The sequence below is a fragment of the Cetorhinus maximus genome, chromosome 3 (assembly GCF_964194155.1).
Source record: "Cetorhinus maximus chromosome 3, sCetMax3.hap1.1, whole genome shotgun sequence".
Classification (NCBI taxonomy): Eukaryota; Metazoa; Chordata; class Chondrichthyes; order Lamniformes; family Cetorhinidae; genus Cetorhinus; species Cetorhinus maximus.
In genome coordinates this window covers 90,269,271-90,278,644 of record NC_135881.1, presented here as the reverse complement: position 1 = coordinate 90,278,644, position 9,374 = coordinate 90,269,271, and positions in this window count along the sequence as shown.

The window sequence follows — 9,374 nt, the reverse complement described above, 5'->3', positions numbered from 1 at the left end:
CCAGATAAACTAAGTTGGTTGGCAGGGCTTCCTTTCTGAATCTATGTTAACTGTTGTTTACTATATCTTCTAGCTAATTTTTGTTTTGTGCTCAATCCCATTGCAAGCTCATTTGCTTTTTTTAAAAAATAGTACTCATCATTCATGGAAAAGCTGGCTGGTTACCATTAAGTCACATCCTTCTTCCCCCATTGATTGGGGACACTGAAGAATATCAGTTACACTGTATGTACAAAAACAGTCAAAACTGATTTACAGGAGATATTGGCCCAAATTTTTCTGGGGACTTGTATCACTGAAATGGCACATCTGTGCCTTGGAGACTCTTGAATGATGCAAAAGAGGAAATTTATGGAGTAAGTGACTTACACCATTAGTAATCCTACTCCATGGTTTCTTGAGACTTTTGCAATGCTCTGTCGTTAACCTTGCCAAAAACTGTTAGAAAGTAATCATAATTTGCCCCACTGAAATCAATGGTGATCATAATTTTCTTCTATTTAAGCTGATTTTCATACTTCTGCCTATTAAGACTTGCAAACAAATTGTGCCTTTAGCAGGATTCAATTGATGGATATTAGGTAGTCCAGTTCAGAACTCATACATATTCAACAATTACACACATCCATAGTCACACAAAACAGTCCGTATGTCTACTCTGAATCTATTAATGATGTCCATCCTTTCAGGATATGATCATACTAATTTTTTTCATTTATTCTTGAAACATAAAATTTATCTTAACTGGTTGATAAATACATTGCTCTACAAATGGCATATTTTAAGCCTACAGTTACAAGCAAAATAACCTAAAAAGCACAACACAATTTTTAAAGCAAAAATGAGCTGGATTATGAAGAGAGGTATCTCATTGGAGAAAATCCCTAGCATCACTACCTGTGAATATACATAAATTCCCCACATTGTAAATGCAAACCGTGAGCACAATTCCAGCATTTGTTTGTGGATTTGGCTCATTAGTTATGCAGATTGCAGGATAAGAAAGGAAAGGCATCTTCCACGACAATGCAGTAATATGATTCTAACCTAAATGTTGTACAAGTCCAAGGATCTTAATATTGAAAACTTGCAACACTGGCCATTTTTTGGCTCACCTTTTGAGTAGAGAACCCTAAAACCTAGATTTCTGATGGGATAAGATTTTCATCAGAAGTGTGGTGAAGCTTGATTTGACTGTAACAACTCTGCTGCTGTTGATGTTTTGGGGCTTTGCTTAATTAACGTTGAAAGTAGCAAGTGGGCCAACTTCGCAACCCCACTCATGCCAATTTAGTGTCACAAAAAGTTTAATATTACTGTATTAGACTAAGTAAATAGAATGAACCACTCCTTTCAAGAATGCAGCACAGTAAACACATTAAGTGCAGCAAGCCATCAACAATAATCTACCCCTTCACACTGATTTTAAAAAATCAATGGCCAGGAACCAGCATAGGTTAATTTACATTCCCACCCTCACACAGAAGCGTGCCTTCATTCACAGCTCAAAATACATGCAGGCCGACATGGTGTGCAATTGTTTGGTTCATTATGCTGACCACTAGGTTTGACTGCATTCCATAGCAACTGGAGGTCATTATCGCTTTATTCATTCTTTCTAAAAGGAGACAACAAGCCAGAACAACAGGAAGTGATTTATTGAACTCAATCCTCTGCTCTCTCATTCCCTATGAAAAGGGCATTTTTGGGGGAAGGCAGCTATAGAGGGAGTTGCTGACATACAAATGGAAGTTCAAGCAGCAACTGCTATTGTCATTATGCTCATAATGAATCCTATATTATCTGTCAGCAAACCATATCATGAAACTCTCATGTCATGCCTACTGAGTGCAACTCGCAAACTCAGCTGTTCAGGAACCAATTCTAATCTCTCTTCCTCTGTTGCTCCTCTAGATTTGTCCAAGGAAAAAGCAGATGAAGAATAATCAGGCATCTCTGCAGCCAGCCTTACCAACACTTCAGAGCATGTGCCAAGAATTCTTCTTCCTGCCAAGCAAGAGAATAGAGACATCCAAAAAAAATCCTTGAAGAATATGAAAAGGGTGATATTCAACCATGGTGCAAATCATGCAGCTGGTGGAGCAGCTACGACTGCTTCTTGGCATCAGCAGTGGGCCAAAAGTATTTTCATGGCCGGACCTCATTTACAAAATTGTGTTGAGCCACCAGGGCTCAAGTGGTAACAGGCAGCTCGCTGATCACGGGATGGGAAATCCACCAACTTCTAAATGGACCATGGGAGAAGGTGACACTTGGGGTGGCATTAGGGATGTGGAGAGACTGAGAAGATTTTTGTTGAGTCAGGTGGAAAATTCATACTCCACCAGGTCTCACAAAAAGGAGTGCCATGGAATTCTTTACCTGAGAAGCCAGTGGCAGCTTGTTAAAAATATGTGTTCCACCCAGTGGAACACTGAAATTGCATTAAGTATTTTATTAAAGCTGTTTTTGTTGAGATCCATCCCGAGCTGCACTGAGACACAGGACTCTGTGCTCTACGGGCTGTTCCCAGGGATGCCCACGAGGCAACCATAGCTGCTGCTGGAGGACCATCAACTCAGTGAAAGATGCTCTTTGATCTTCCCAAAACTTCTGTTCTCTTCCAGTGCAGAGTTGTCCATGACTCAGTGTTGCAGACTGACTAATTCCAAGACACAGGAGCACGAGCAAGAGATGTACTAAAGCTTGAGGCAGCAGCCATAAAGGCTCACTGCATCTGTGGAGAGAAAGATAGAGCTAACGTTTTGAGTCTCTATGACTTCTTCAGAGCTCTGAAGTAGAGTCATACGGACTTGAAACATTAACTCTGTCTTTCTCTCCACAAATGCTGTCAGACCTGCTGAGTTTTCCCAGTAGTTTTTGTTTTTGTTCCAGATTTCCAGCATCTGCGATATTTTGCCTTTAGCCAAAAAGGCTCAGTGGGGGAAGGGCACAGGCTTGAGGCCTGCCTGCCACAGCATACTGAGGGGCTGGAAACTGTGTAGAACAACTTGGGTCATATGATTGACATGAATGTATATTGTAAATATCATGTGCATTGCAATTGTATTGAAGGACCTGAGAGTGCAACATGCTAAATGGAAAAAGTTGAATCTTATTGCACTTTCCGTAATGTCCAATTTTAAATGTTTTGAAATGTACTTTTACAAATTTTATGAATAAAGTACTAGGAAAAAACACCATGCTAAATATTTTTTTTAAAGCTTACACCTATTGCAAGCAGGAATACTGGCTGTCCATTTCTAGGCCTGCTCAAGTAAAGAATCTGGAAGAGCTCTGGCAGCAAGCATTCAATACTTATAAAAAGAATCTGCCAATCACCTTGTTTTCCAGCATGAACAGTGTAGTGGCCAGGTGAAATAGCCCATAAAATGTATATACAGGCACCAGGGAGACTGAAAATATGCAGCAGACTCAATTGGAGGGCTCCAGCATATCCTCTGGGACACAATCAATACTAAGCTGCCCAGCACTGCAGTTCACCCTGGAGCAAGTGGCACCTCCATACAATTATGCAACAGAGCCCTCTATAATATGAGGCCTAAGGACAGTCTGTGTTTCTGCTATGAGTGTGCAGAATACAGCCATTGAGGCTTGAGATGGCTGTCTCTTTCAGGGATTGCTTCTGTGGTACAGTTAAGTTACGTCTCAGGGCTTCACTGATTTCACAGGCACCATTTGGCCTGCTTTTATACAGATTGTTGGCCATGCAAGGTCGGTGCCTAGTAGCAATAGCATGGCAGACATGTGTCCAGTTGGTGTTGTCTCTTGGGAGAGCAGCGCAAGTGTTTGCCCTCAAGCATGCCTGTACACATAGTAGAAAGAAGGCAGGGTTTTGCAGCCCACACAGCAACACAACAGCTGCAGCCTGCATAGGAAGTACCTCAGGACTTTGCTGCCATGAGATGAGGCTGTTATGGAGACAAAAACAAAAATACCTGGAAAAACTCAGCAGGTCTGACAGCATCTGCAGAGAGGAACACAGTTAACGTTTCGAGTCTGAATGACTCTTCATCAGAACTAAGAAATATAGAAATGAGGTGGAACATAAGCTGGTTGAAGGGGGTGGGACAGGTAGAGCTGGATAGAGGGCCAGTGATAGGTGGAGGCAAAGAAGAGATTGACAAAGACGTCATAGACAAAAGGACAAAGGGGTGTTGACGGTGGTGATATTGGCTGAGGAATGTGCTAATGATGACATTAAGGGTAGAAAGCAGGACCAGCAAGGTACAGATAGCCCTAGTGGGGGCAGGATGGGGGAAGGGATCGAAATAGGCTAAAAGGTACAGATAAAACAATGGATGGAAATACATTTAAAAATAATGGAAATAGGTGGGAAAAGAAAAATATATATCAAAAAAAATGTAAAAATTATAAATTTTTGGAAAAAGGGGAATCGGAAATGGGGTGGGGATGGAGGAGAGCATTCATGATCTAAAGTTGTTGAACTCAATATTAAGTCTGGAAGGCTGTAAAGTGCCTAGTCGGAAGATGAGGTGCTGTTCCTTCAGTTTGCGTTGAGCTTCACTGGAACATTGCAGTAGGCCAAGGACAGACTCGCGGGCATGAGAGCAGGGTGGTGTGTTGAAATGGCAAGCGACAGGGAGGTCTGGGTAATGCTTGCGGACAGACCGAAGGTGTTCCGCAAAGCGGTCACCCAGTGTGCGTTTGATCTCTCCAATGTAGAGGTGACTGCATTGGGAGCAGCGAATGCAGTAGATTAAATTGAGGGAAGTGCAAGTGAAATGCTAATTCACTTCACTTGAAAGGAGTGTTTGGGCCCTTGGACGGTGAGGCGGGGGGAAGTAAAGGGGCAGGTGTTGCACCTTCTGCGGTTGCCTGGGAAGGTGCCGTGGGAGGGGGTTGAGGTGTAGGGGGTGATGGAGGAGTGGACCAGGGTGTCTCGAAGGGAACGATCCCTGCGGAATGCCGCCAGGGGGATGAAGGGAAGATGTGTTTGGTGGTGGCATCGTGCTGCAGTTGGCGGAAATGGCGGAGGATGATCCTTTGAATGCGGAGGCTGGTGGGGTGATAAGTGAGGACAAGGGGGACCCTATCATGGTTCTGGGAGGGCGGATGCGCAGGACATGGGCCGGACACGGTTGAGGGCCATAGATCAGGAGACAGATCAGGCAGCTACTTCACACAAGCCCGTCACTCAGCTGGCACCTCGGATGAGCGTTGGATCAGGGTTAAGAGTTCAAGCATCACGGACTGACACTAAGGGCAATTATGCTGGTAAAGGTGCGTATACAGACAATGCAAGGATAAATAAATAAATAAATATAAATAAAGGATAATAAATAATTGCAAATAATGTTGTGGTAGAACTCAAGTTGATTGACACAGCCATTGTATTTGCTAAATTTTAGAAATGGCTTTGATAAGGTAGAAGTAGTGGGAGCTCTGCTTGCTGATGCACACAGAGAAGTGGCTGTAGATAACAGCACTTCTGAGTTGGGAAGAAGATGTAGACAGGGCTGTTAGTGCACTGGCTAGATGTGGCAGTCGACACAAGGTATTTCATGAGATTGGTATTTTGCCTCCATATCGTTTTCAGATTGCCTCACTACCTCGAATATCTTCCTTCTCAGGCCCTGTTGCAAGGCAAATTTGTGCAGCAGGCAACATGGCACTACACTCTTTTGCTATTGTACAATATTACAGACCACGCAAGACTAATCTAGGCACCTGAATAACTATTTCAATATTCAAACTGCATACTGCATGACTGTTCTACTGACGGCAGTATTTAGTGGGTCCTGGGAAAGCATACAACTACCATTCATCAGTGGAGAGGGTAACCTTGATCTTCCATGAGCCAAAGAGTCAAGGCATCCTTAATCAAAGAATACTGGCACAGTGGGTTGCCTTGAAATTAAGGCATCGTATGAGCTACCATGAAAATTAGCACTTATGTGCATGATGAAATGCTGCTGGTCACAAACAAGTTGAACATTCAGTCATCGCTATTCCTTCGTGTTGACATACTTTAATGGGATTGGTCAAAAGAGTGCATATATCCACATGGATTCAAACAAATTTAAAAGAACCATGCCATTCTAAAATTGCAGTGCTCTGACCCACTGATGTAAGTTTGCGTGGAATAAACTAACTTGCTACAAAAGAAAGGCTTCTATTTATATAGTGTTTTTCGGCCAACAAAGTACTTTTTTTGGAAGTGTGGTCACCTCTGTAATGTGGAAAATGCATTAGCCAATTCATGCGCAGCAAGCTCCTACAAGTAGCATGTGATAACACCCTCTGATAATCCTTTTTTGTGATGCTGATTGATGGATAAATATTGGCTAAGACAACAGCGATAACTCCCCTGCTCTTCTTTGAAATAGTGCCATGGGATCTTCTATGTTCACCTGAGGGGCAGATGTCATCCAACAGATGGCAACTCTGATATTGCAACACTCCCTTGGTGCTGCATTGGAGCATAAGCCTTGATTTTTGTGCTCGAGTCCTGGAGTAGGACTGGAACCTTGTGGCTCAGAGGCAAGAGTGCTGCCAACTGAGCTACGGGCTGACACTCTTATCGAATAATGAATCTTTGATTTGCTTTATGCACATGTATACAATTGATTGCAGGGTATTAGAGTTGCAGTTTGGCATATTCCCACTGTATATATGTACATGGCAATTATGATCTTTGCAACCACTGGCAGGCTAGCATCTGTGATAGATTGTATTGAAGAATGTGACATAACTCATTGATGGCTTCTGTTGTGAAATACAACCTTTGTAAGCACTGTTGTGGAGCTTTTTCTAATAAAAACAATAGATAGTACCTCAATTAAAAATTTTATATCTGAGATCACAGATCTACAATAGTCAAAAGTATTAAAGGATATGGAGCCAAGGCAAGTGGCTAGAGTTACGATACAAATCACCCATGATCTCACTGAATGGAGAAACAAGTTTGAGGGACTGAATATCCAACTCCTCTTCCTATGTTCGTGGCTAACTGGAAGTAGTAGCATCTCAGCTAATACACTGCGGAATGGAGGAATGGGCAAGCTGTTGCCATGCATTTTCTGAGCTGCCTCCCTTCCTCCAAAAACAAATCAAAAAGGGGCATTCACAAATAAAGTCATTGGCCCAGATCTCCAGTCTCTGGATCATTGGAGACAGGACGTGCAACGCAAGATGCATGTCAGGACCCCATGGAGGTCCTGACATGCAGACCTCCAAGGGAATTGCCCAGGAAGTTTGAACTTCTGTCGGGCAATCCCCGTGCTCCCCAGGACTCTCTGCAAAAGTCTCCAACTCTGAGTTAGAGTCAGAGACATCGGACAGTTCTAATATACTTATCTGGATAGTTACCGGGAAATGTCAAGACAGGAAAATCCTAGTCTAAAGCCTGCATAACTACAGAACTAACCTTCCACAATCCCTCACACTAGACCCTCGACTGCTCCCCCTCGACCTCAACTCCCTGACTACCTCTTCCTGACTCAATTATCACTCCTGGCTACCTCCTTGATCCTATCTCCGACCCGACTTGACTACCTGTCCGGGCCGTACTGACCCTTGACCACCCCTTGCTACCCAACTATGGCCCTGCACACAACTACACCCCTGACCTGACCTGACTACCCCCTGATCCACCTGCCACCCCACCCACCTAGCCAATAACCTCACCCACTTAACAACCCTACCCATTCACTCATTTATCCACTCACCCATTCAGTAACATTCACACTGGACATTTAAACATACCTTACAAGAGCTAGTGTCGTAAAAAGGTGTGTCCAGTCACACACACTGCTGCCCCCCTCTGCCCCAACGGTACTCTGCTGCAAAAGTTCTCCGATGGACTGCATACTCCGCATTTCTGGAGAAGCCGGGCTCATAAGACCTGGCCAGAAATGTGGAGCTGCGTTGGGGTGCAAAAAATACAGCCATAGTGGCAATCCGTGGTTACCGCTGTGTGGAAGATCCGGGCTGTTGTGCCTTCTTTGCAACTGGATGGGAACAAGGGGCTAAGGTGGATAATGAAGCAGATGCCAGCAATGAAATAAAAGCATTAAAAAAAATCCAAATCAGCTGAGGAACAATCTTGCTGCAAATCCTTTTAAAGTACATGCCATCCCCTAAAAAAATTGTCTTTTTACAGATTAGCAACACTGAATACCCTGTTCTGTACGCGCATCACTGTTGCTGAACAAAACGTAAGATAGTGATGATAAGCTGCGCATCTTTGTTACCTGTCTGAAATTCTGGCAAAAGGTCAGCTGGTCAGAGACCAGCATAAAGGATTCTGCCCCCATTTGCCTAAAATTAGGTGGTAATCTTCAGGAATTCTGTGCATGTTCAAAATAGATAAAAATTAAATGTCTGTTCTTTCATTTGCAGTACTTGAAGTGCAATAAAAAAATGAGGGAGAATTGTACTTTCAATATAAAATGTTCATTTTCACCTAGCTGTGATAAAAGTCTCATCATGTAACAGACACTCCATATTTTTCTCCCTAACCTTTCCCCTCCCTTCTCTCTCTCTCCCCCCCCCCCCCCCTCCACCCCCCCCAACACCACACACTTTCTGGCCTTCCCTACCTGCAGGAAGTTGGTCACCTGGGTTGGTAATGAGGCTTGCCAGCAAGTGTATCCACAGGCCAGGATGTTGGCCCAACTTCAATGCCAAATTTAAAGTTCAAAGAACAAAGTTTAAGATCTGTGCAAAATAATATTGTAGTGTTGCTGGTAATAGCAACAGCTGTTGTAATTGCGGTAGTATATTGCATAATTATATTCAGAAACAAGAATTTTCAACTTTTCTGATGTATGGAGAAATTTAATTTATCCTAAAAACAAGACAATTTAAAAGAAAAATCTCAAAATTCCAAGAACTATCATTGCACCTCTTGCATTATGCATGGGTCACTATTAATGTGCAACATACACTCATTGGACAAGTTTTAGATAATTAATGTTGTTTACATGAATAGGTAGACCTCTTGTTCATAATTTTTTCTATCCATTTAAATTGCCAAGTTTTAACTGTAAGATTCATTTAATGTCACCTCAGTGCTGAGTGGCACTGCACAACAGATATTGTTTGAACTTTGGTTTAAGTATTTCAGAATGACTACGGTATTGAAATTTTCCTCTGTTGCTTAATCTGACTATCTGATCAACCCTTTCCCCACTTCTACTTTTAATGCCCTCATGGTTTCTGTTCTCTCCTGGTCTGATAATGACAGGTTGTCAAAACACTTCTAGTTGTCAAAACACATATGTTGCTGTACTTGGAAGCGAGCCTCACAATAGAGAAGAGACTGATTTCAGATAGCTAGCAGTTTTTTTGGCTTACTGTTTGGAAGAATCAGAGGTAGAAATGTGTAA